This window comes from Mastigoproctus giganteus, chromosome 4 (genome assembly GCF_048544385.1).
Source record: "Mastigoproctus giganteus isolate SK-2022 chromosome 4, ASM4854438v1, whole genome shotgun sequence".
In the NCBI taxonomy this organism is placed as follows: Eukaryota; Metazoa; Arthropoda; class Arachnida; order Uropygi; family Thelyphonidae; genus Mastigoproctus; species Mastigoproctus giganteus.
In genome coordinates, this window is record NC_143578.1 from 225,641,718 (window position 1) to 225,668,627 (window position 26,910).

Sequence of the window (26,910 nt, forward strand, 5' to 3'; positions counted from 1 at the left end):
ACAAACTAGCTGCCCACTAACTTTTAAAATGTGCAATCCATTTGGCTGCTGATGTAGCTACTCCAAACTAAGCGCCTATGAAGCATTTGTCTTCTGCCAATGTATCTTCCAGTTCCCTCAAACCATGGAAGTTGCAAAGCGACAAATCTGAGCTATCTGTATAATATATTTATTAAGCAGTAAAGATTATTTATTTATACGAATGATGGTCGAGTACGACAACCCTCCAATGGAGCGCGGAGGTTGTTATAATTCGCTTCGCTGTGAGTGGTTGGAATTATCTTTTATACAAATCACGCTTGCAGTCACACTTCTTGGCATGACTGAAGGAAAAGAATGATTATGATCGTCTCAGCAGTTTCTAAATTCTCCCTGTTTTTTATTTCATTTGATTTTGGTGTGATTACGACAGATACTTCGTTTGCAGCATTGCTCTCTGGTTCGCAGAGTCAGCACCACCTCATTAAGTGTTGCAATAAGGATAAGGTCACACGAATACATTTCCTTTAGCTTCATGATCATATAGTGCTGCAGACCCGATCCCATTTACAGTCAGAATGATTATCCAATTCCGCTTTTAACTTAACCAAACGAACGATCAACCTCGACCACTGGCAGGCAATTCATTCCAATGATCTAACAACACGCTGCCCAAAAGTAACTTCATGAGATCTAGCCTTCTATTCTCCCAAAATCTCGTATTTCTTACCCTATGGTTATTCTTTCTTCTGCTACTGAAAACATATCTTCCTCGTTCATTTTACTGATTCCTTTCAGGATCTCATATACACCTCTATCAGGTCATTTACCCGCCAACACTCGCTACATGCTACACTCGTCCACCCTGAGGCATGTTCATTTATGTCCACTCTCTGCCTCACATCTTTTAGTCAGCCCTTGATCCAATGAAGGATCTTGCATTAATTCCAATTTGCTCCAGTTTAAATAACAGCCTTTCATGGTGAACCGTATCAAAAGCTTTACTGAAATCAAGGTAAATACAGTCAGAGTTGTTTCTTGCATCCAAATGTTTGAGGAATTCGTCAAAATAATTAACTAGGTTGGTCAGGCAAGACTTTCCTCTCATGAACCCATACTGTAGTGCATTAAGGATACCATTCCTATCGGGATGTTCCTGTATCCTTTATCAGAGACTTTATGATCTTACCTACCACTGATGTCAACCTCTTAGGTCTATAGTTGTCATTCATGTCTTTTACACCTCCCTTGCGGACTGCTGATACATTAACGCTTCTCCAGTCCAGGAGGATATCTCTCCCCAGATAACGATCTCATTAACATCCCAACGGGATGATGCATTCACATGCAGTCTTTTTTTAGTATAACAGTTTTTTCTGGTTGTCGTCGAGACATCTGCGTATTCACTTTCAGCTGGTCGACCTTGTCATGGATGATAGTTTCGACAGAAACCATGGCCATATTGTAAATCTCTGCTAATCTACTCTGCTCAAGTCACCTGCCATGGCAACATTGTTGACCAGGTTGATTATGAGGAACTATCTGGTGGGGGGAAGGAAGGGTTGTCCTCCACTCCAGAAATATTGTACTTTACGGTATTCAGTTGTTCACACGTACATTAATGGGCAGTTGAGTTGCCAAAGTAGATCCTTTCCACACGCCGGTAAATTTCGTTGGTAGGATAGCAAAAAGTGGCAAAAAAGATCCACTTCTTTTTGCCACAGAAGTGGATCCACTTCTGTGGCAAAAAGTGGATCGCTTCACTGAGAGTCTATTTCCCGCATCCAAATGTCCATCGCGGCTCTCCTGCTATATGTTACGATATGAGCATAGAGCCTAGTAGTCTGATCCATAATAACCAGTAGTACTTATATTTCCAGTTGTAAGGGAATGTTGTTTTATTTCAGGTGCTAGAAATGGCGAGTATTTTATGAAAAATAATGCATAATTCTGAAAGTTTATATTGTAAATTGTGTAAAATCCCATAAATATTTGTAGGTGGTCTATTATGTTTTCAGTAGCTTATTTGATTATTCTGTTTTCAGATAAATAGTTTCTACCCAAGCGAACAAGCTTTGACAGAGACATCTATTAGCTCTGCATTTAACAATCTGAGAGCGGAACAGAATAAACTCACTGGTAACAATGCTAATGGTGTTGAGTGAAGCAGGTATTATAAGTTACAGATTCCATTGGAGATTCCAATTAGAGATTTGATGACTGAACTAACAGTGGGATCCACGAAAATTCTTGCCCAGTCTTATCTGTGCTGAAGAGTCTAATAACACAAAAAAAGAGTAGGTTCTAGAAAAAAAAAAAACAACGTTAATTTAAATGATTTTAAGAAGGCCTATTTGTGGTTCCTCCAGATGATTTTAGTCTGTGATTAAGGAGACTGACAATAAATACAAAGGAAACGTAGTATGACCCTTTGTGTCTTCTTTCCCAACTCTTCTCTTTTAAAAGACAATAGTAAAAACTACAGCCAACCCGAGCAACGTATGAGGACAATATTTCAATAAACGTCAGTAAAAAGGAGAGAAAAGAGTTTTCATCCTCATATTCATACTTTGTAAATTCTCTGCTAGATGAAGGCTCTCCCATTTCATTCCAATTTTTAGTCTCTGAAAGGACTTTTATGATTCAGAAATATTTAATATAGTCACATTTTGCCGCGCTTCCTGCAGTAGGATATAGATTTCTGACAGTAGTTGCATGAAGAGTATATGGCGCACGGTTTAAACAAATATTTGCTTGTTCTACGCACATATATTCGCATTTTAACTCTTGTTTACCTTATGCGTTATATCTATATTATGTAGAAGAGGGACATTTAAACAAGCCCACCTAATGGTTGCAAGTGGACTATACCAAAGGAATAAAAGCTTGGCCGAGTGAACACAATCAGCAGTCGATACGTAGGTATGTGCACAACAGGCACAAAGAGACAAATATGGAAAGAGGCCAAAATATGACGGACTTTCAATGAGACATGATCGTTGATGCAAGGTGGAGGTGAACGTCCATCTCCGAAGCAGGAAGTTCAGTCGTCCGTTTCCTACGTACTGTGCGAGTGTAGCAATTGTACCGTTGTGCGAGTAGCTCCTAATTCCTTTTACTTGAATCCCATTGAATATTTGTGGGACGAGAACGAACGTTCTGTCAGACATGTAGATCTGCTATCGTCTAATGCAGCGGTTCCCAACCGGCGGTTCGCGAAAGTGTTCCAGGGGGTTCGCAATAAAAATTCTGCAATAGCGTCTGCTTAGATTTACATAGGCATATTATTGTAAACTACAAAATATAACTAATAATAAACAATAAAGTAAAATAAAATTAAATAAAAAGTAAAAATTTCCAAAGAAAGAAACCACATCTCCCATAATTCCTTATAATTAGTTTACTATCTTACAGTATATCATGTTAAATAAATATGTTTTCCATACTATTTTTTTTTTCATTCTCAAGGATCATTATTATGTATAGGTACTTTTTTTTTTTAGAACCTATAGTACTTAGTATCGTGAATGGGTTAAAAAGTTGAAAGAAAGTACTTGTTGACATTAAACTTGAACTTCTGTAGATTGTAATTTTCAGGAAATATGTATGAAGGAAGGTAGTTCCAGAAAACAGAAGTTGAATGAATAAATGAGGAAGAAGAAAAGTTGGTTCTGTGAGTTTGAACTTGGACAGAAAAATGACTATGACTGGTTGCGGCACGTGTTCGGACTGTTTTGAAAGAGAGAGAAGGAATTATAGAAGACAATTCAGAAGAACACTGCCATGCAAATATCTATAGAAAAAGGTATGCAACAGAAACAGAAAGTCTATGAGACAGAGAGTGGAGAGACTCTATTAGAGATAAGACATCAATTAGCCTAACTGCCCTCTTTTGAATGAAATCTAGAAGCCTGAGAGAGGTTTTGGGGGCACCGCCCCAGATGTGGGAACAATATTCCATGGTAGGGCGGATTTGCTATTTGTACAGAGTCAACAACTGTTTGGAAGAAAAGTAACGCAGAGAGTGAAAGAAAAAACCCAGTTTATTAGATGCAGAGGAAGCAATATTTGTAATGTGCTTTATGCCAAGAGAGATTATAATTCAGGGTAATCCCCAAGATCTTGCCTAGAAATCGGCGCGTCATCGAAGATAAGCATAGGAGCAGAAGATTTCCTCTTTGTGAGATATAAGACAGGTCTGAGTTTTAGAAGGATTGAAATTAAGTTATCTTTGCCCCAATGGAGATCAGCATTTAGGGATTTGGCAGTGAATACTCGAGAAGTTGAAGGTGTTTGAGCAGGGCAAGGTTTCTCAAACTGGAAGGTGGAATGCAAGTGCTATCGTCAGCGAAACTATGGATAGGACTTCCAGTCAACGGAAGAAGGTCATTAATATACAAGAGGAAAAGAGTGGGAGAAAGAACTGAACCTTGGGAACCACTAGCAATAGTGGACAAGTTAGAAGACAGAGAGCCGTCTACTATCACCTGCAGTGAGTGGTTAGAGAGAAAACTGGATACCCCATTACAAAGAACAGCTGAAAAATCATAGGATGGAAGCTTATTTAGAAGACCTTTATGCCAAACACGACCAAAATACTTTGAAATGTCAAGAGAAATGGCTTGAGTTTCACCTAACTTTTCCATTGAATTTGTCAATAGATGGGTAACATAAGCCAGAATATCACCAGTGGAACGGCACTGGCGGAATCCATAATGGCGATCGTTGATCAGATGAAAGATTTCCAGATAGTTTTAAGAGTTGGCGGTTAATTGATTTCGCCATTACTTTGGGAAGAATAGAAGTAATCGCAATGGGGCGATAGTTGGATGGAAGGGATTTTTCACCCTTTTTAGGAACTGGATGGATATGAGCAAATTTCGAAGCAGAAGAAAAAAATACCTTTAGAATAAGAAAGTAAAAAAAGACGAAACAAAACAGGCTTAAAGAAAGTAAATAAGAACTTATATAGTAAAAATCTGGTTTTGATCTGGTTTATATAGTAAAAATCTGACATCTGGTTTTGTCAGAGGTGGGAACAGAGATGGGTAAAAATTGCAGCCAAAAGAGACCAGAATGCTCAGCTACCATTTGGACTAAAAGCAAGGTTTCTACTCAGCCTGTTCGAAACCTAGTTTGGACTTATAACTGCTTTACAAAGCATAAATAATACTTAATAATAATTTTTATTATTATGGAATGTCGCTTATAAAAACGTAGTACTGGAAATATTTATAATAAAATTTAGAAATATTATATGATTTCAAAGAATTAGTGGTTCGCATTAAAAATATTATGTTGAAAGGGGCTTGTGATAAAAAATATTTCATTGACAGGGGTTCGCGAGTCAAAAAAAGGTTGGGAACCGCTGGTCTAATGTAAAACAATTATGGGATGCTATACACATGGCATGGCGATCCTTATTTTCAGATGCGTTCAAGACCTTGTAGCAATTATGTCACAACATGTGCAAGCTGTTTAGCAAGTCCATGCAGGCGAGAGCTTTTCGAGCGAAGGCTGGCTCCGAGAATTCAGGGCATGCTTGAGAACAAACATCTAAATTCCAACTCTCAATTTGGGTTTAAAATGGCAGGTCGACGGAGGACGCTATTTCTTCCTTGATAAATTACATTCAGAATACACATGCAAAATACGTTCTAGCAGTGTTCATTGTCTTTGAGGGCGCTTTCGACTCACTTTGGTGGGAGAGCGTCCTCCGGTCATTAAGGTCTGCTGACTGTGATCAATACATATACGGCGTTCTTAGATCCTACTTTGATGAAAGGTTTGTAAAAGTTTGCGCCAAAGATCTTACTTACGCCCAGATCTCCAGAGGATGTCCCCAGGGGTCGGTTTTGGGACTGCTCCTCTGAAATGCTGTGTTGGACCAGTGGCTAATACGACAACAATATACGACAGAGATCATCATCCAGACACAAGATCATCTGCCTATGCAGATTATCTTGTGATTGAAGGCGGTTCTCGAAAAATACTAGAAGAGAAAATGTAGCCATTATTTGACGCATGATCGTCAAGTAATGGCTACATCTTGAAGCATGGGCGAGTATGAACAAGCTTAAAATCTCCACGAGTAAATCCAACTTCATGACTTTTAAAAATCACTTAAATTATGCGAGACCCCTAAGATTCATCTGAACCATTCACAACTACCGTACGTCTCACAAACCAAATATCTCGGCTTATTATTGGATGACAAACTGATCTTTTTGCCACATGCAACTAATTCGGTATATAAAACCCGAAATTTTACAGCTGCTGTAACAAGAATTTCTAAGAAAGAATGGGGTTTTAATAATAAAACATTGAGACTGTATTACAAGACGATATTCTTACCTATTGTCTCGTACGCTGCAAGTGTTTGGCATCAGAATGTTATTAAGGTTGCTGTGAAGAGGAAGTTAACATCAATTCAAAGATCTGTTCTTCTCACTGTTCACTGCGTCCCTCACATGGTTTCAAATAATGCGCTCCAAATTCTTGGTGGTGAAATGCCCATAGATTTATATATTTTATTCAGAGGCGCCATCTACAAGTTAAAGAAAGGGATATCTACAACGTTTTTGGGCATAACATCAGATGTTATGACATTAAAGCAAATGACATTGAAGCAGAAAAGAAAAGAATCTGGACTGAGATAACAGCTATTTGGCAGTTTAGATGGGGCGAATCGGTGTCTGGACTGGCAACAAAAGTTCATTCAACAAGTGACTTTTATGACTTCTCTGGGAATATGTTCATGGTTCGCACCATCTATGACTACAGCATATTTACTAACAGGTCACGGTTCTCTCGGGGCTAAGTTCCATGAGTTGGGGCTTGAGCCAGATCCGTTCTGCACTTGTGGTCAGAATGAGGATTGGGAACATGTCCTGTTAATGTGTCCACTGTATTCGGAACAGAGACGACGTCTTATAAATAAGGTCCCTAAACTATCGGTGGATAATGTTCATATCCTTCTAGAAAATGAACAAAATTTTACCGTCCTCCAGATCTTCTTAGTGGAAGTTTTTCAGAAGAGAACTGAACTTAGGAATCAGCTTGTTTAATTAAATTGAAATCAAATTGCATGAGCTGGAGGGCGGTACAAAATAGCCTACTGTGTTTCATTGGAATACCACTTATATCAAGTAAACAATTTAAATAATAAAAATATCAATACTAGGAGGGAAGATCTTCTTGGAATACTTGGAGGGAAAAAATCTTGTAACTTCCTGCTTGCTGGACTCGGGAAATAGATACCATACTGATCTAACACCACATAGCTCAATATAAAATTCAAACTACATGTTCTAAAACGCCACTTTTGGATTAGATAATATAAATCGTGCCGTAACAGTCTCATTGCGACTGTTCACAGCAACTTTCATTACCCCTAATTTTCTGAACAAAATATTTCCAGACTACGTGGGAAGTGATAAATTGTAAAACTATGTATTGTAGAGGCTCAGTCTCATTGGGGCTGTTGACCTTATTCCTGACGCTTGAGGTTTTTGTCATCTTTATCCAGTAGATATCTTCTGTGGAAGATTGAAAAGCAAGATTTATAATTGTTGAGTACCTATGACTGGGAGGATGACAAGAATCATTTTTGCTCTTCCGTGGTAGCGGTCTCATGCAAGGTTTATATTTCAAGTTGAGCAACATCTCTTTGGTCCAGCTAATATTAATGGGCTTCGACAGTCGCATTATGGCTGTTCATAAAAAATATCATCACCATTAAATTCTGATCAAATTTTCCTGAATTCAACTGCATGGCAATCAGTGCTTTATAGAGAAACAGTCTCATTGCGGCTGTTGTTTCCCTGTTGATGCTACTGGCTTTGTCATCTACCTCTAGTACGCCTCTTCTCTTTTCGTGGAAGATTGTAAAGATGTATTTCATTGCTCTGTATCTTGGATCAGAAGAGACGAATATCAACATGCTTCCTATGGCAGTAGTCTCATTATGACTACTTGTCATCGGCTATCCTTTTAAATGCTTTTGTATATAGTTAAAGTTTTAACATTTAAATTTCCTTGCAATATCTTAAAGTTAAATTTAAGCAAGGTAAACATCAGAATATTTCTGAGTAAAATAATTAATAGGTTAATTTACACAGTTTTTTTTTTTTTTTTTTTTTGCTGGCTCCCATGTTTGAGCAACCTGGGAGCGGGATTGCTGGCGCCCACCGGTATTGTACTGTCTCCGGTGGGTGCGGGATTTTGTGCGTTTCAGCACTACAGGTGTTAGTTGACCGAAACCAGCACATTAGGCTGACACACGAGCGCCAACAATTTTTCGGGCCCGCTCTGCACCAACACAGATGAACAAGGTGGAAATGGGCAAATGCCTAGGAGCCACCAGCGATACCACACACACACACACACACACACACACACACACACACACACACACACACACACACACACACACACACACACTCTCGATATTAGGTAGGAGGTCCTATCAATTCAACTGTCCTATCAGCATGAAACAGCAATACAAATTGCTTACACAAAGTATCGTATTAATAAATAATTTTATCATTAGTCAGAATTAAACAGGCATTTGAGTAGTTGTCGTTAGGAAGGCGTTTTCCGCACTGAACATTTGCTGCCCCACTGAAGAGCTCATTCATTGCGATCGCTGTCTTTCCATACCACGTAGAGGTTTTGAGGTTTTTTTTTTTTTTTTTTTTCTACACTGTGATCGAGTTAGTCAGCATCTTGGAGAAGGTTTTTATTTATTTATTATTATTACTTTTTTTTTTTTTGTAAAAACTAAGAAAAAAAAAAAAAAACAACAACAACAAAAACAATCCCCGGTGATGTAAAAGACCTCTGTTGCGGAATATTAGCGAAAGTATTTGTCACATGTTTGCAAACATCCAAAGGATGATTTAAAATCGTTGACGAAGTGAAAACCTTACTTAGGATCATACTTGGTCTATTTTCGTGAGATTGAGTTATCAGGTCTCAGGAAGAGGATGTTCAGAGTTTTTTCGTTTTTACTGGGATGTTTCTTAATAAAAAAAATCGACCTCAGAACACCTAACAAAGCCTCAGTTTCCTGGGTGCTGATTGACAACCAAATCTATTTTTACATTGATGATATCCATTTAACGAGGAAATGTATGGTCTTATGATGACTAATTCTCATTCAAGAATCTTAGAAAAATGAATATCTTAAATGCAATCAACTTTATAGTCTCACAGTCTTGTTATTTCAGAGTAAAATAAATGTCCTAATGCAATCAACTTTCTAGTCTTCTCACAGTCTTGAGAGAGGCATTACCCAACTCAATCTTGCATCAGTTTTAACAGTCGCCAAACGAAAGAAATCTAAGAAGCAAAATTCTCAGTACTCTAGAGAGATAAATCTTTGCATTGCAAAACAAGTGTCAATAGTCGGGAACAATGCAACACACTGCCTTGAGATATCTTAGCTGCCAGTTATCGTCTCATAGCTTGGAAAACACATGAGTTCCTGGGCAACGACGCAAGGAATTGACGGGCCTTTTTCAAAATGTGACTCAGACAGTCTAAAGTGAGGGTATCATGGTTTTCCTGCCAGAAACTCGGGTTTTTCGCCCAGCAAATAGAAAATTTACCACAGAACCCCGCAGTTTACAGACGTTATATGTATGGCGCAATATGATCTAAATCACTGATGCACCTAAAACTTTACAAAGACAGCTATCATCCCCTATCATATTGACTATACTTTTCAAGTACCAATGCATGGAGTCCATAGTGCGTCCTGCAAAGAAACTTTCTACTACTTGGTTCACCAACTAAACTGGAAGGAGCTTTTACTTCTGAAGTCCAGGAAAGACCACTGTAGGTAACGTTTCTTCGAAAGCCCAAGAAACAGCCATACTGATGAAGTTCTAAACACTTGTCCTGCAAATGCCAAAGTTGAAAATATGAAGTAAAGTTATCTTTTTCATTAAGTATCATAAATGTGCTTGTTATGAATAACAGCCTGAAATGTCTCAAAAATTCTACGCAATTGCGTCCGTCTATAACATGGATATATTTAACCAAATGATCATTAAAAAGTTCAAAGCATCAAGAAAGAAAATTGCAGGTAAATGCACGAGTATATGCTTTATGAGCAGAGTGTATTTTTTGGGGGACTCAACGACAATAATATTGTCTTCAACTACTTCCAGAAAAAAAGCCATTTGCATTGGTATCGACATCACGACTCTTTAAACTGTTGTTGTTGTTGTTGTTGTTATTATTTTGTTTTAGAAACATCGGCATTTAAGGCCATATTGCTCCGTGTAATTTTCGTGTTTTCTAAGGTCGATTTTCTGTTTGCTGGATGATAAACCCGAGTTTCCGGCAGAAAAACCATGTTGCCCTCGCTTGAGATCGACTAACTCAGCCACATTGTGAAAAAAACTCATAATAATTCCTCCCGTGATCGACGGGATTCGAACTCTGATCTTTTCCACCCGATATGGGGAGGACGGCACTTCTACCAACTCTGCTACCCACGGGGGCTCTTTAAACTGATTTAATCAGTTTAAATAAATAAAAGGTAAGGATTTCTCCGATATATTCACTTATGCAGACTGTCCAGTCTATAAGTGAATATATCTAAATTTATATATAGTGGAAAGAAGCCGATCCATAGGCTAATGACCTCCTCGACATCACCCTACGAACGCTTCATTGGATTAATATCTAGTGGCTGTGAAGGCCAGAAAAAAGGAGGGAAACGTTATTGTCATATCTCTGGAACACTACTGAATGATACTAGCCCGATTAATATTCATTTGGTTTGAAGAGGAGGGGGTTGGTGGGTCCCAGTCACAGTGTCTTCCAACAACACACACTGTACATCGTTTTCTCCTCCAGTCCGTAATGTCTCAGTAATCATGATGTTTCATATGACTTTGTCCCTAAATGATGCAATTGGTCTAGAATTTATCTGAATATACATCCTTCTTCATTTCTCTGGAGTATTTCTGGTTATCCTTAGTCTATTGAAAGCATTTCTTTCTGCTACATGCAAACAGCCAACATGAGAGAGAAGCGCGTGCTAACGATGTAGACTTAGGCAGTTGGAAATAATATAAACAGAAATATTAAAAGTAAAATAGTAATAATACAAATAGAAATATCAAAAATTATTGCTGCATGCAGAGATTATAGAAAGTAAAATAACATTAGAAATATTCAGAGCCTGTGCTCTGGTAATTTTTAAAGCAAACAATAGATGCGATATACTTGTGCCTCATAGCCTTAGTACCTCGAAACATTGAAAACAAGCAATCAAACTAATTTCAAGTTCGGTGCCATATGTTCGAATCCATGTGATACTACAAAGTAATGCAGCAATCTCTATCTTGTAAACTCCTCTGATCTCATGTGTGCACCCCTGTTAAAGTGAAAATTTTATTGATTTTGCACATAGACCATTCACAATGAGAATCTGATTTCGTTTGCATTAAGGATGGATAAAGTTTATTGTAGGCGTTATAAAATATGTATTGACCTCTGTATTGAGTAAAGAGCTTTTAGTCGTTCGTCATTAGTCTGGGTTCGAAGCAGTCGATGGCTGGAAAATTTTCTTAACGTCCTTTTCATTCAAAGATGAAAGGGACGTTTTGACATAGTTATCTGGCCTAAGATGGAGGTTAAACTGAATATTTAAAATGCGATAATGCAAAAATGAAATACATTAAAATACAGCACAATCATAAGATAATATATTGAAGGGCGATAGACAAAGTAAGGCGATTTCTATATCATCTTTTGGATAAATTAATCTCTTATTTATCTAGATAAAATATTAAAAACATTAATTATACGAGTCATATTAATAATTAAACATATTAATTATTAAAAGTTCAGATTCTCATTTAATATTAATTTTATTTAAAAATAAATATAAAGACTGAATTCATTAAGAGATGCGGCAGTTAACGTCGTTACAATTTGTTGCGTGAAGTATTCTGAACTTTTTCACCTGCAAAACATGAACGTCGACTAATTGGCCTCGCAGATATAATACACATCGACTTGTTTGTTTGTTATTTGGATTTTAGGAGCATTAGCAACTAAGGCCATATTGCTCCGGGATATGCGGTGGTCATTCCCTGACCTTCCCTCATCCTCCGTATTTGGTGGTGACGGGCTCGAACCCCGGTCTAATCAAGAAGCGTGTGCTAGGCACTGCTGCTCCTTCCCACCTGGCTACGGAGGCGCCACATCGACTTGTATTGGAGTTTAAATCGCTCTGATTTAGTTGAGCAATAGTAAATGTGGACATGTGTGTATATGTAAAGGGCCTCAACTGAAACGCCTGTTCAACTCCACCTCGTGTCCCTATGAAGAACAGAATCAACTGTAAAAGGACCAGAAACGTTATTGGTGTAGGTTTGTGTGAGAAGTGTGCATTCTTGCATTCTGGCCACTTGGCTACCCAGAAGCATTAGCCACCTGAAGAGATGATTCTGGGTACTCGTCCACACCACGGAAAGGTGGGCCGCCGGTCCTAGTAAAGCACGTATCGTCTCAAAAGACATTCTAATCCACCGAGCAATAGTAAATAAATAAATATAGTTCAGAAATTTCAGGGGAGACAGTGTCTGAAACCTCTTTTCGATTTTACAACTTCTGTTTTTAGCCAATATGTTGTGGTTTAGGAAAAGGCGTCTGCCTGTAAAATAATAATTATTTCATGCTCAGTAATAATTACTGAGCACGAGTAATTTTTATTTAAACGCAACCTGGTGTTAAATGAGCAATGTGATAAAACGGAGTCAGTGAACTAATAAGTAGAATTCAAGGCAAAATAAGTTACCACAGTCTGCTCATAAAAGATATGAAATATAAATGTCACGCAATCGACCGCAATTCGCTGTGAATAGTTAGTCGACTAATTACGTTATTGAGTCCGAATATCATCTTTCTGAAACCCTACAGTGCGTTAGTGAATTATTTATGAAGCGAATGTTAAGCATTTAAGGCTATCGATATCTTCCCAAAGTTAGTGAAATATTAAACTAACAAAACGAACGAGGATTTCTACACCAAGAAATCTGTATGATTCATGTAATACATTATGCTGAGTTCCTTCTGATTACGTGATAACGTGACAAACAATAGCGAGAGCTGCCCATTGCTTCTCGAGTGATCACAAAATAAGAATATTTGGCTACCAGAACGCACGTTTGAATCACATAAGTGCAAAGTCGAAAATTCCGTATTAACGCGCCTTCTAAGTCAAAAGAAAACAAAAATTTTCCAGAACTTTTTCAACTAGAGGGTTCACCTGTTCCTTAACAATATAAGGTGGCTGCGCAAGAGCGAAATTTCTAGCAAAGGAAAAGTTGGAAATTGTAGTAAAAAGTTCAGCGGTGCGTATAAATATGCATCCATTTGACGTGGGGTAGGAACGGTGGTAGCAGCAAACAAAAGATTCAGATAGTTTCGTTGAATGACGTGTAAGAAAACTTTCTTGTGCTCGGGAAGGAGAGAGTCATCAAAACACTACATCGAAGGAAGAATACGCCAAATATACACAGCCGAATCCCAAGGAAAAGGCTTAAACTGAGAGGCACTAAGAATTTCTGGTCGTAAATGACTACTGCCACTCCCGAGAATGTTATACAGAGCTTCAAGATTCATGAACGATCTGCATGCAAATAGAACTAATCTGTGTGCTTAACACAGGGTACGTACTCATTAGGAAGTCCTCAGAGTTCTTTAAGTAAGTTATCATGACTCCATGGCATCTTGAAATGTCGATTTTGGTTTTTTTCTTTCCAGAAAATCGTTTCAATAATGCTGCAGGACTCTGTAGAGTGTAGACGATACATTAGTGAAATCTGTCCTCACATCGGTGATAAATTAGAGCTCAGGCATGTGCTGTCATTATAAAAAAAAAAAAAAAATCCCTCTACAAGAGGATAGCACTTAGTTACTTTTTCAACAAATAAGTTTAAAATTTATAGTAGTTTAGCAATACTTAACAACTCAAATATATCAAAAAGACATGTCTATAGCGAATATACGTAATACTGAAATAGCAAAAATAAAAATTTTGATATATAACTATCGGAAATTCTTTTATATATATAAAATTGCATAACTGTTATGCCAAGTGGTGTTATTGTTATAGTAGTGGGGTTTTAGGAGCATCGGCGACTAAGGCCATATTGCTCCGTGTATATCGTCTGTAAATTGAGTGTTCTGTGGTCGATTTTCTGTTTGCGAGGCAAAAAAAACCCGAGTTTCCTGGAGAAAAAACAAAACCATGCTACCCTCGCCTCAGAACAACTAACTCAGCCACGTTGTGAAAAAGACCCATAAAAATTCCTCACATTTTTACCATATACCTGAAATACCTGAGTTCGACGGGATTCGAACTCGGGTATTTTCCACCCGGCGTGGGAGGACGACGATTCTACCAACTGTGCTGCCCGCGAGGGCAAGTGGTGAAAAAGAAACCAGGTACACCCAAGATTATTTGTAAAGAACGTGAGAAAGCATTTCGCATCTATGTTTTATTAACTCGCAAGATTGTATTCCGAGTTTGTATCGGGTTCTAAAAAACGCACTTTTGGTTATTGTGGAGAGGCTCCAAGAACTCGTATTGAATTCCGGAATTGCATTGGGGTATTTTAACAGGCTACGGAAAAATAATTCAATTTATATATAATTTTATAAATGAGTTATTTTATAAATTATTGCACTATTTCCATAATTGCTAATATACTTATACAATCCTTTAATTTATCGACAGTATAATCCAATGGCATGCAAAATCCTCCTAAGCTAGTGAGGATTATTTTCCAGGTACATCTCTTTTCTTTTTCCTTTCCGTTTCAATCTGATTTATCCTATGTTTGAATGGCCTACTCGTGAAAGGTGTGTCTGTGTACTCGAAGTTATAATTGGGCTATAAGTGGTCTTTAACTTGATTGTAGTTAGGGGACAAAATCCTTTGTCGTGAAGCAGCAATCAATGAGCACCGGTGTAAAACATCAGATGTTATTAATATTCGGTCTAGAGGAGAGTGAGAAAGAAAAGTGGGGAGGGAAGTTAAACGTTGATTCAATGACAACGCGTGTGCAAATTCATGGGATTTTAAACATCAGGAACGCTTCGTTCTGTCACGATAATGATACTTATATGATCATTGCAAACACCATCGCTTCACTGATGAATAGAATGTGCACTAAGTAACAAGGTTCATTTCTTGCATCTCTAGGTTCTTATTTTTTTTCTTGGGTTGTTTGAATTTCATCTCTTCCTCCTCTTGTGTGAAGCCGACATGAACTTAAAGTAACAGGCGATGTGGATCATGCAAAATAAAGGGAGACTTATTTCTTATTCTGTGCTTGCAAGTTGAAGGTATTTCATGCGGGATTTGATGAATAAACCATCGGATGTAACAACTCTTTAATATGTATTGGAGTTGGCTCTGTAGAAAAAAAACGTGGTGTTTTTGTATTAGGACTAATGCAGTAATCTAATTCTAAGTTGCGAGACTAAACAAATGCTATTACAGCAAACAATGTATAATCTAATAAAAAGGAACCACTGAAGTATTTCGAAAATGCGTTTAGTCGTAATTTGCATGCTGCACACTACACAGCATGCTATCTTACTGATACCTTAGTACATAGTTAAATCGCTTCAGTTTCGGAAGATGAGAAGAACAACCGTTTTCTACACTGGCGGGAGAGTCCATGCAGTTGCTTGCTAGTAGACAGAAAATAAAGTTTACAGCTCCTGCAAACAATGGTCAAACTAGTTGATACTGTCCTCTTGGCTGCAGTGCGGTAATCGCTATGGGAATCACGCACGTTAAGACATCGCTAATCCTAGATGCAGTTCGCAATTTGCATGGCTTCGCCAGAAGCAGACAAAAAATTAAGCCAGGCATGCATACACCCTACAGTATAAAAAAATATAATACGAATTCGCTTAATGTGTGAATATTTTCATATTTATATAATCTCGCTCTTTCTTTCTTTCTCCGGGATTGGCAGAGAGAGAGAGAGAGAGAGAGAGAGAGAGAGAGAGATGCTAAACGGCTCTGTTGCCTACTCTTCAAGTTGAGTTTACCTTTCAATAGTTGGAAATGTTCCCGATCTTAAGCCATAATAAGACGTTTTTGTTATTCTTTTAATAATTCAGCGTTCGGAAAAATAAAATATAAAAATTGTTCTCAATACTGTACATCATTATTGTGGTCAATTAGAGGAAGAAAACATACAATAGTTAACGAGAAGTGAACAGATTACAGGAGTGAACAGATTGCAGGAGTCCGCACTCTTGCAATAATAGTGCAGTCTCCTGCAATGGGAGAAATAGGTGTCGTGCATGATATACCGATTACCCTTGAAGGAAGACTAGATCAAGTGGCAGATAATGAGACTCAAGTATCGAGAGTATTCCAAGTCCGGTAAAGTAGCCAAAAATGTAAAAGCCGAATAAGAATTAATCTATGTTGGCTGAAATAAATGTATTTTGGACAGTGCTTAGAGATCAAGACCTGATAAATCAGACAGACCAGGTTATGAATTAACTATTGACCTATTCAGCGTTCATAACCTGGTTATTTGATGTCTTGATTTAACGGCTCTTTACGCATTGTACAAAGTACATTTTGTTGAGTATAAAGTTTTAGAGACAACAGCATATCAATGTGCGTTTTTTCATATATGGACATTGTGGGATAGACGCACTAATAATCGGGAGACTCATTTTTGTATGATAATTTCAAATAAAACAGGAACAATCCTACTCTGTTAATTCTTGCACATTACTCGAATTGAAAACTGAAACTAGTATTATGACAACCATTACATGTTTAGTTTTTTATTTTTAATTATTAGTGGTAATTTGAAAGACTTCATCTAATGATGGCAATCTGAATTCCTTGTGCCCCATACGATTTAAATTATAATCTGGGCACCGCGAAATACAGCCTATTCGTAGGTACGGAATGATAGTTACAAATCGGGAATGAAATAGATTAATCATCTTGTGTGGACCATTCTAAGAATTTAGTAAGGTGCACACGACTGTTGTATCTCAATTGAGTTCGCATAGATTTAAAACGTCACTTAGAACTTCGTATTAAGTCAAGGTTTCTTCCTGTCCCCATTAACCAGCATCGCTATCATTCGGCAAGAAGAAGAATTCGGTTTTCTGGCAGTGGATGATGTAAAATAAGGTTTTATCGATCAGCGAAAGGAAGAGACATTTGGACCCTGCCTTCCAGTAACTGTTTCAAAGAAAAATGGTGAAATGGCGGTAGGTCAAGGACACCTCTGTCCAAGCGAATGTTGTTTATTGCCTGGAATATCGGGTCTTCCATAAAATGCTTGGTGTATGCTAACTTTAAGAATAAATTCATTTTACAATCGTATTTCGTTTTTCTTTTTTCCTCCTTTTTGCTCCTGTGATTTATGGACAGGAGAAAAATCTGAAATTTTCGGTGACAGTAAACAAAGAAGAAAGAAGATCGGTGGCTGCGCGCGCATTGTGTTTCGTTTTGCATTCTGGAATCGAGGACAAATTCGTTGATAAGTTGATCGAATACAAGAAAGAAAGAAAAGATCAATAAATGCCTTATGAGTGATCCAAAGAAAACCAACAAATATGGCCTTGGAACATGTAAACCAAGAGAAATATAAAAAAGCAAGCCTAATGAGCCAAGCAAGCAAGCAATGAAGATTCGTATGAGACAGTTAAATTCAACCCTTTGCTGTTTATATTAGGAGTTTTCAGTTGGATGTTTAATGGCCGTAACAAAATCCATATTCAGTTATAATACAAACCAGATTAAATATAAAATGTGTGAGGCTAATTATAAATATACTATTCCTTGGAAAAATGATACTCTTCAGTCTAAAATCTAGGAGCGAAGGAGTGCATGGTGAGATCTTCAAAAAGGGTATCCATTCAAGGAAAAACTTCGAATATCTGGGCTATAGAGCTTGACAACCTGGTACCTTAGAGGGAGACCTGATTGAGTTCTATAAGGATCTGAGAAGGAGATGGTAAAATGAATAAAATCGAAAGTTTTTCACTTTTACATAAATAATTTCAGAACTAGGAGATATAAATTAAAATTACGAGAAAGGATATTGGATTGTAGTAAATTTTCTCTTAATCAGCCAGTTAATTATGAAATAAATTATCTTCGTGGGTAGTTAAGGCGGACAGCTTGGGGAAATTCAGAGGCAAGCTGGACGGTTGCTTCGTCAGGAAGAAAACACTTGCGTTGTTTATTTTTATATAGTAATTTTATTTATTTATTTATTATTGTTAGAGCAACAAAAGCCTACGGCTAATACTAAAAGTAAAATCGGCAAGGGCATTTAATAACTAAGGGATAAGCACGTGGAGTTTTTATTTACATGCATAAGTAAGCGCCTATTGTTTTCACCATGTCCACCCTCTGTTTGTTTGTCTGCCCGCACGTTCAATTCCCAGTGGACGGATTTTCATGATATTTTACATTTAGTTCTTTTAGAAAGATTTTTCGACCCATCCCAAATTTCCTTAAATAATCGGACAAGGGAAATCCCGCAATCAGAATTTCCTTTTCTCACGGAAAATATAATTCATAGATAAAATATAAATTCATAGATTAAGCATGGTTTTTATATATATATATATATACACTGCTTATACTGTATATATATTTTAGAATGACATTGTGAAGCCGACGAAGCTTAAATCAGTTTTAAATTTGTTATTACTGTTCTAAAATTAACACCAGATCACAATATAAAGCAAAAAATGTATGTTTTCCTTTACTAATGATAAAAAAATTAATTAATATCAACAATATCTGATATTTATTTGTATAATTTCAGTAACCACTTGGCAAAAAAGATACCGCCTCTACTGGACGGATTCGACTTGGTCGTGGCTGCCACAGTTTACATCATCTAAGATATGAAGAGGTAATTATAACAGATTATTTTATGTGCTATTTCTATACATTAGCTAGGAGTTTTTTTTTTACCCTTTTTCAGAGATAACTCTGAAAGCTTTTCTTTCAGAAAAAGGCACATATGTGTTAGCATTAATTTTTAAATAATACGGCTTTGCCAATTGTTTATATACTATTTCACTTGAATCCAGTAAAGTAACTTTACTTGATTCAGGTGAAAGATCACACATTAAAAAATAATTCAGTATTTCATCTCATTCAGGAAAAACGTTTTAAAGAATTCAGCTTTATTCATTTCATAATTAAAATCCATATATTAACTTCTTACAAATGTCTGATACCTAACTTGAGAGATTTCCAAAGTGTGGGGATCCCCTGGGAGGGTCACACACTTGTTTTTTTTTGGGGGAAGGACATGTTGTGTTTATGAAGAGCTTTTTTTTTTTTTTTAACTAAATATGAGCAAACCATCCCACTAATACAGATATTAAGCGCATTTTACTTCATTCTTTGCGATTAAATATATTGGTGTGTGTGTGTGAGTGAAAACTTCTGATGTAACTCAAAATCGAACTTACTTACACTACAGTACATACAGTATAATTCAACAAAAACAAAGATATAGCTATGGAGGCTGGACTTAAATCTGCCAACAAAATTATGTCTACGGATTTTTAAAAATTATTTACTAATTTAAAGGGCACGTATGATTAAAATAGGTTGCTCTTCATATTCTCTTTATTTTGTGTTTATCAATTACACAGCTGTACCCCTTATTACAGTAGAGCAGTTAAATAAGGGCTTTTTGTTTGTTCCACATGAAAAAATTCCAACCCGTAACTAAAATAGGAATTCAGGCAAGCAAAAAACGGTCATGCAAGCAAAAAAAAAACTAAGACAGGAATTGCCGATAAATATAGTTGCAAATACAGTTTCATAGTCAATAACGCAATATTTCTCACGAAGAAAAGAGTATAGTTTTTTTTCTGGATTGTTCTTTAATTGGTTATCCCGCAAATCCTATGAAGAAAGGATATTACAAGAGAAAGATAAGTTAGAAACACTATCTTATAACATTATTTATAAAATGCAGGATATATTATAAGGTTAATATTAGTCTCTTATAATATCCTTATAATATGTTTTCACCATAGATTGATGAGAACAGATTCACGTAGGTTGTCGTCATCAAGATAACCTCTACCTGAAAGCTAAATAGAAGTCATGTGATTTATACTCGTAAATTGCGTAGTTCATTTAAAAGAGTTCTTGGATACTTCTAACCCAGAACTACAGATGTTGAAAACCTTCTATCTAGTAGCTGCCACCGGTGCATGGAACGTAAGATGACGGATCAGATTTGTTTATAGAAGTTTAAGACCCAGGGTAGTTCGTCATGTTTCTAATGACTGCAGCTCAAAGTAAGGAGACGGATTCCTATAGAATACTAAAAATATTGTGGATGAAATTCATTTGCAGATTCAAATTGTTGTATCAAAGTTGTAGTGTGAGGGTTCCAGATTGCAGCCAAGTCCAAAATTGGAAGTATATTCACTTTAAATAGAAGCATTTTTTTTTTTTTTGAGAATAAATTCTGTAATGCCCATACTTTGGCATGAGAAGGAATCGCTGAACCGCGAGAAGCAGCCTCCAACACCGCGGTCTCCCGCTCTTACGAACTTCACTACGAGCGAAATACACTGCGCTCGATGACGTTGCTCAGACATTCTCCATATCCATACTGTAGGTCCCATTTTTACACAGGTTAATATTCTGTCTTATACAGTGCACAATGTAAAAACTTGGTCTGAGAAAAACTAAGTCCAATGTATTGCCTGGCCTGCACACAATCAAGACCTGAAAATCCAATCGAACCCTTTTGGGACAAATGGAACGCCAAATAAAGGTATAGCCAGTGTGCCCATCGACTACAGCTGAAGGGGCGACTGCACACTGAAGGAAAAAATTCCTGCTACCAGCTACAAGGGACTGGTTGACAATGTTCCACGAAGGAGCCACACCGCAATGTGGATCAAAGGAACCTATGTCCGAGTATTTTTGGTAGTGTAGCGTATGCAATTAGTTATATAGGATACAGCTTATTGCTCAACTAAGATTTTCCAAATCATACCAATGTTATTAAAATATAAATTGGAATGAAATTAGGCATTTTCGTATAAAGTGATTGTCTGAAGATAAACTCCGTATGGGTGTCAATCATATAGGATGCTATTCATAGCTAATAAATGTATTCTCTGTTATTGTTTTATATATTAAGAGGTTGCTTTCGTGATTTCCTTTACATTTATTTACTTTAAAGTATTAATTTATCAATTTAAGATTAATTAATACTTTAAAGTAAAGTATTAATTAAATCAATACTTGTATTTTTAAAGTATTGAGTTATCGTGTAGAATGTATTAAGCAAATTTATTGCTAATATATTACGCACTGTCATAGGGTCTGTGTCCTGTAATGCGTAGAAATATAAATAAATAAATATTAAATTTAAAGAATACACATTACATTAATTATACAGACTATTTACTAAACAAAAATGAAAATGGCACTATTTCTAAATTCAGGGTTGTCTTTCTGTTATCAGGACAAAGAATCAAATTGAGATCAAACCGATCTTTACAACATACTGTATGTTTACTAAAATTGTTACTGAACAGAAAAAAAAATAATGTAAAGTGTGTTCTTTAAAGTGAAATAATATTTAATATTTATTACTCATTTTCAAATTATGTCATTGGTTTATATAACTGATGTAAATATTTGCTTGCTTCGTGTGCAATTTATGCAATGTGCTCTCCGATATTGAAAAAAAATTCATTTTTTTGAGGTCAAGAATGTTTTTCTTCGGATACTTTCGAAATGTTCATCAGCTACAAAATGCAAATCAAGTCTGTTTAGCACCTGATTTCAAACAGTAGTTAGTTTAATTGGCTATTCTAGAGCTGTTCGCCGAATTCTTCTATTGAGATTGATTCTTCTACTGCGATTTCTGTTTCTCTTGCTCCAAAGATAAAATATTCGATACTGTTTAAAGTAGTGTACACGTCCTTTAGAAATTGAAGTTCAATCGAAAGCTGAAATGGCTTAACGTATAGATTTATAGACATTTTCGAGTCGTTTACAAGGTGTGGTATATACCAAATCTTTATTAAAAATTCTGGAGACGCTTAAGTGCAAAGAATCAATGAGTTTAATTATCGGCGTTATGTACGATGCACACACACACACAGTACTCCTCTTCAACTTTAATCGTTACATGTTCGCTGGCGCCAGTCACTTCTATCGCAAATCGCGAAAGTTTTTCAACTGCGTCTCGTCCTGCGAAAAATGCCACGCCACAAACACAAACCATGCGTTCCCATGACAACGAGAAACTGCCAATAGTCGCTGGGGCAGCGTTTGCAAGGGGAGGAGAACCGAACTTGTCTGTTTTATCTCGTCGTTGAATTCGGCGCGAGATGTATCTCATTCTAACAACCTCAAACTGGCGTATCCTAAGAGAAGAGCTAATCTCACTTCTCGCTAATGTCCACAGGACACCAGCCTTTGCTACTCACTTTCAGAGTTCCATTGACACCGAATATGGATTCAAGGGTCTGCTTAGATCTTCTTCCCCTCCTTAGAGCGCATCTTCTGGCACCATCCACTTCAACGTTCTTACATATGGCGTCCCCGTTGACTGAAAAAGCACAAGACTTCACCATTAGCTCCGACACTTCTACAAATCCTGGGAGATCTCCATGAAGAGACAAGTGTTTACAGCGCCTCCATCTGGAGACTAAATCTGCGGTTTGAACAGACACGAACCTTCAACTGTCAAACGTCACTGAGGTTGTAAAGAATAGCTCAAAATAAAAACGCTGCGCAAGCTGCGAACAGAAATCGCTTTCAGCGTTACAACAAACACTTGACAAAAAATTCAACAGAAGGAACTTTTGCAATATATTCCAACTCCAACAGTCGCCTTTATTTATTTTCAAGCGACACAAAAGTATTGTAAAATCGAGATAATTTATTCAATACTGTGGCGTCGGTGCCAACTGAAGTTGAACTCTATAATGTACCATTCATATTGCCAGTGGACTAAAAGACTGAAAAAAAAGAAAAGATTAATTTTAATTTTAATAAAGCCAAATATACTCCACAGCGTTTTTTTCAAGAAATATTTTTGAATTCCAATCCATCTAAATGCACAGTGGCGCTATTATTTTGTGAAGTTATAATACAGATTATATTGAAAATCTATAGTTGCCATGCGTATAGATACAGTTTACAAATTATAACATCTAGCTCCAATGTTATCATTTACAAAATGGAGGTGTCGGAGGGCAAAGATTTGGCCTTTATAATTAACCAATCATGCTGGCAATGGTTCGCATTGAATTTCAACAATAGCTTATTCTGAATGCTCTTGTGTGTTCCCTGAATGCTCTCGCGAGTAGCACCGTTGATAGGGTTACTGCTCTCTCTCTCTCTCCACCCCTCACTCGTCCTAAGGTGGAAATGGCTAAAGGCTTGAGTTCAATTCTGTCGCTAGCCGTTGGTTTTATATTCTAGAAAAAACAAACTGACCATAAAATTCACAAACACGATATGGTAACGCTTCATAGACTCAGTTGCCTTGGTAAAAACTCTTAAGTAGTTAATTTATTTTGGGACATGAAAACGTTTATTGGGATGTGCTTTTCTAAATCGATCTACCAGCAGAAGAACTATGTCATCGGTCCACAGTTCCAAAAATGTCTTTCATAAATCGATCATACACTAGTCTACAAATGGTATGGTTAGTATTCGCCAAAATGAGATAGCAAGAACGTAGTGTAATTTGTTGTCTTTACTATTAACGTTAAGTTGGTGCCTAAGTAATGTCTTGGAATAGTTTTGTCAGAGATAGAAAGAAATTTAATACGACAATAAATATTGCTGTGTGCGTTTTTATTTCATCCCAATACTTCGTTCTTTTTTAATTAGTTGTAGAAATAATTGTGCATAATGTATGTCTTCCCGGTGGCAGTTAATTGAAGTGAATTATGAAGTGTAAATTAGAGTACTTGTAGGCAATTAAAGAGGAACAAGAGACAGGAGTAGAGGAGTTTATAAAAATTATTCCAGAGAACGCCTGCTGACAAACAGGATATCATTAATTTTAAGCTAACTTTCCCATAAAGAGTCCCCATACATAAATTGTCTCTTTTAAGAATTTTTCTTACCTCATCTCTAAAATCAATTAATTAGTTGTTAGGTTTCGAAAGGCCCTCTTTGTAATTTTCTTTTTTTTTTGAAAAGAGAAACACTCAAACACGTATACTCACTTAAAAGCAGGGTCACAATCTCTTAATATGAGATAAAAGTAATGAATTCTAATTGTTATATCTCACTGCAATCAGCGCAAGAAGAAATTTTGTGGGATAGAGCTGTCAACTGCTAACAGTATCCTAAACATGTAGAAAGGCTGAAGGTCAAAAGGCCTACTTTGGTTTCTTATTTCCCCCAGAAACTGGGGTTTTTCGTCCAGCAAAACAGACAAATTGACTATAGAACACACGCAATTAACAGACTAAGACACACAGCACGGCAGATGAATTTAATTATTCGAGTGGCCTAAATATAAGTTTTAGTTTCTTATTAACGTACCCCGTTGGGGTACGTTAATAAGAAACTAATTTACTGATACGCATAAATCGAATAGGCATCATACAGTTAGGTCATATTACTAAAATTCTTGAAAGCATTTTAAATGATTTTGGAGTATAGCGCCACAGAGTATTCTTGGAATTTCTGAATAACTTTCTGGGGTTTAAAAATTTAAAAATTCCCAATATATCAAGAAATTGGACAAGTTGCTCATCTTGATATAATTAAACAAAAGCAACATGTTATTATAGTAAAGAAAAGTTTTATTTAACCTTATACTGATTATATGCGAAGGGCTCGTGTTTTTTTTTAATCGTGAGTCTGGTGTGTTTAATCACATCAACATTTGGGACACCATTAGCTGGCTGCTCAATTCCCTGTCCTAATATAAAACTTGCTACAGATTAGGTTAGGTTATGTACACCGATGAGTCAAAACATTATGACCAGCGAGTCGTTATGCAAATCGAAGCAACTGCAGGTGAACTACGGCGCTTGCGCAGGTCAGGACATGGTATAAAAAACACCTGATACTGAGCTCCGTTAATCAGTGTTACTTTTGTTTTTCAGATGGGAAAGGCAGCGGACCTAAGCGAGTTTGACAAAGGCCAAATTGTAATGGCTAGACGACTGGGTCAGAGCATATCCGAAACGGCACAGCTGGTGGGATGCTCACGGTCAGCCGTGGTTAGTACCTACCGAAAGTGGTCCGAGGAGGGAAAACCCACGAACCGCCGGCGAGGTGTTGGACGACCACGGCTTATCGATGCTCGAGGTAAGGAAAGGCTCTCCTTCATGGTACGTGGCAACAGAAGGACGACTGTGGCGCAACTCGCCGGTAACTGGAATGCTGGTGACGGGAGTAATGTGTCACAACATACAGTACATCGGACCTTGCTAAAAATGGGGCTGCGTAACCGCAGGCCGCTCCGAGTGCCCATGCTAACCACGGTTCACCGGCGACAGCGCCTACAATGGACACGCGAGCATCGAAACTGGACTTTGAGTGATTTGAAGGTCATCTGGTCCGATGAATCACGTTTCCTTTTGCACCAGGTGGACGGCCGGGTACGTGTGCGTCGTTTAACTGGGGAAGTGATGGCGCCTGTATGCAGAGTAGAGTGTGTACAGTGTGTTTAGTATCAAACGACACCAGGGGTTTCCCCCATCTCCGCGTGCTATACATTGTGGGTGTGAAACAGAACACTGTCAATGCCAGAGGTTTCAAGTGTATGGATTTTGTATATGTATAGTGTCGTGTACCGTTGTTCATCTAGTCATTTAGCCACTGGGCCCCTATGGGACCCAACGTTGCCCCATTCCACCCCATGGAGGCAGACCAGGTACCCCAGTATCATAGTTATTTACTCTGGCAGGTCTTGCCGCCTAATTTCCTGAGATTTCAGTGGCAAGGACCTGAAAAAAAACCCTATAGATAGGGGTCAGCCAAAACAAAAGGAGTACCAGTTGGGCGATTTTATGTTATTAAGTTTTTGGGTGTAGGGCTAAAGCAATTTCGAGTTGATACGGACGCTAGTTGTAAGTTAGAGAAGGGGAGGGAGACTGAAGACTGGGGAGGAAAGATAAGAGATACGGGGTTCATAGAGAAGATAACTCCAAGTCAGTGGAGAAGGCCCACCAGAGTGAAAAAGATGGGCGGCGAGGGGGGGAGACCAGGGGTAATCTCCCCCTCCCCCTCCCCCTCCCGCCCGGGGAGTGGAAGCAAAGGACCACGCAAGGGAGCGTCGCTAGAGAGGCCTAATGGCAGCAGCTGATCTGTGCTGGTGGTTGTGTCTTCACTCCTGGGACGAACGAACGAAGGAGTGGTTTTTTTTTTTTTTTTTTTCCTTTCTCTGAGAGGACTGTCATATCCAGGAATTTTCTTATTTTGATCTTCAATGGGTGGTGTTCGGGTGCCTAACCCGTCTAGCAGTGATGACAGACTGTGCAAACTCAGTAAAGGCGGTGCTGCGCTGCTAGTCCATTATAATCAGGTGCTCACAATGCCGGGGATTATCTTGGATTTTAGTGGCAAACCTTAGTCGGAACTCGTCATATTCATGGCAATCATACATCACGTGATCCCACGTTTCTTCAGCCCTGCAGTGACACAGTGAATCATCAATGCCTAGGGATGTTAGCTTCTCTTTAAAGGGTCCGTGGCCTGTCAATAGAAATGTAGTAGAGGGAATGAACTTTTTGGTTATTAATCCTTTGTTTGTGGTGCCCCATGTCTCTTGCCAGGTCCTGTACATAATTTCAGAGATTCTCTTCCTTTTCTGTTTGGGGTTGTTATCAAGGTTAAGAGTGATTCCTGCTGTTTCTGTGGGAATACTCTTC

General features: G+C 37.6%; 1 protein-coding gene across 3 annotated transcripts in view; it reads left to right on the top strand.

The window, feature by feature from the left end:
• Positions 1–26,910, top strand: part of LOC150087442 (uncharacterized) — a 667,812-nt gene that overhangs the window by 233,735 nt on the left and 407,167 nt on the right. For all 3 annotated transcript variants that reach the window (XR_016546883.1, XM_090372072.1, XM_090372073.1), the window contains exon 4: positions 18,837–18,926. The gene's annotated coding sequence lies outside the window, so the exon portion shown is untranslated. The remainder of the gene's footprint in view (positions 1–18,836; positions 18,927–26,910) is intronic.